The following is a 2,511-nucleotide window of genomic DNA, read 5'->3' on the forward strand; positions in this document are numbered from 1 at the left end:
GTGATGCAGGGGTCAGTTGTTGGATTTGTGGGTGTTGCTAAAGGAAGGGAGGTGGCTGTGTCCACTGCCGCATGTAATTTGTTGAGGGAAATATACAGACATGTACATGTACACGCACACACAAACAAACACTGCGTCATAACAAGTAATTGTGTGCATCTGCTGCTCTTTATTGGGTAGGTGAATGACCTGCAGGCTTCTTTTCAACACAATGAGCCTTTATCTGTGATCTCTCATCCAGCCTCAACACACACAATCAGCAGCCACTGCTACTTTTCAGTTGTGAATACTGCACAGTCAGGTTACAACGGCGACCTAATTGTTGGAATATGAAACCAACAGTGATTGCTCATTATTTGCCACACAAAGGTCTTCACAATAATATCAAAAGTCTGTATATGTAATAGAGTGACAATGCATTTCCTGTTACAGATCCATTGTAACCTGTCAGTTTAATTTCCTGTGTAATGTTAATGTATTCAGCCACTGAAGATCTATGGAAAATGTTAAATGACTCAATAGATTTCACCTTTGCCCTATGCCATCTGTGGTAATTCAAATATCTGAAAACACACACACACACACACACACACACACACACACGCGCGCGCACACACACACACACACACACACACACACACACACACACTTATTTTTATATCATTATGAAGACTATGCATTGACATATTGATTTGTATACTGTACAAACTGTATATTCTATATTTTCTTAATAATAAAACACAACACAATTTAAAAATAACAAAATATACAAATAAAAATCTAAATATTACAGGTCTTTTTATTCTCTTTGGTACTATTTTCACAAGTAAGGTGTACATTTTCAAAACTCTTAGTACAAACATCCAAACTGATCACACTTGTAACACAGCTAGTCATTCTTTCAAAACCTGATGTAATGCTTTCATTCAGTTGCACATATCTTCAGTCAACATAATCATTGTTTCAAGCACAAGATTATTGTAATTTGTAATGAGAACATTTGGTTTAATCACCGAAACACAACAGTGTGATCTTCTTTCAGTTAACAATCAGTTCATCCAACAGCAAACAATAAAAGATACATGTTTCAAATCTCCCTCGTTGCTGAATTAGCTACAGTATCTACAGTAACACAGACTATATATGCCTCATTAGAAAATACACTTAAATTACCTAATTTATGTAATTGAATCCATAATGTTTGTAATAGTATTCAGTGTGTTATCTGATGTGATAAAGTTATGACACAGCCATGAGGTTCTGTGCTATATCAGAGTTTGCTGCCAATAAATGTTCTCACTGTACCATATGACTGAATCTACTGTAGTTAAGCTTTATAAGGGTGAGTTACAGTAATGTGACTGTCTCTACCATGGTAATCTGTTTTCAGTATCACATGGCTGTAATGTAAAATGCTATATTTGATACCATCTTTCTCCCTTCTTCTGATTTCTGATCAGTCTTATGTTACACCGTCATTGACTATTTCCCCTCCCTTACTCTATTCTGCTCTATTCACAAATTGCAAATATTTTTGTCTTACCTACCTTCCATACACCCCCCCCCCCTAAACACACACAGTCCATAGACTCTCCATAGACATTATGATTTTTATACTGTACAAACACTATATTCTCTCCCCTTACACTAAACCTACCCATCACAGAAAAATTTCAGCATTTTTACATTTTCAAAAAAACTCATTCTGTATGATTTATAAGCTTGACCATAAAATATCCCCGCAAGGGATATTACGTAGGATATTGCCATCTTTATGGGGACATTTTGTCCCCATAATGTAGAGTTTACCAGGCCACACACACACACACACCTTATAATCTAAGATAAATCACTTATACAGTTTTTTTTATTCGCTTTGGTACTATTTTCACAAGCAAGATGTACATTTTCAAAAGTCATAGTGCTAATGTCACAACAGATCATCAAAAGTGCACTTTTTTCAAACATTTCAGCATATTTTAAATTGTGTTACAATACACAAAACCACAAAGCATCCTTTTCACTACACAAAATAACTGTTTCATCTTTATAAATGTTTCATTCACAGAGACTGCGTTTCGTAAAGCTCTTACAATCAAACTTTTGATTTGCATCTCTTCTTGTTCAGTTTAATACATTTGTCTGTTATTTAATCCACTGATCTTAATGGTTAATCAATCAATCATTTGGTACACCAATAGATTTCTATAATTATTGATTATATAGACATAGTTTATATTTTGTTTGCAATTTCCGAAATGGATAACCATATGAAATGAATTACTTTTACATTTATAAGTGATTTATCTTAGATTATAAGGTGTGTGTGTGTGTGTTGGGGGGGGGGGGGGGGGGGTTAAGGACTTTGCAATTTGTGAATAGAGCAGAATAGAGTAAAAGGGAGTGGAAATAGTCAATGACGGTGTAACATCAGACTGATCAGAAATTAGAAGAAGGGAGACCGATGGTATCAAATATAGCATTTTACATTACAGTATATATGCCATGTGA

Source organism: Gobio gobio, assembly GCF_949357685.1.
Source record: "Gobio gobio genome assembly, chromosome: 10".
Classification (NCBI taxonomy): domain Eukaryota; kingdom Metazoa; phylum Chordata; class Actinopteri; order Cypriniformes; family Gobionidae; genus Gobio; species Gobio gobio.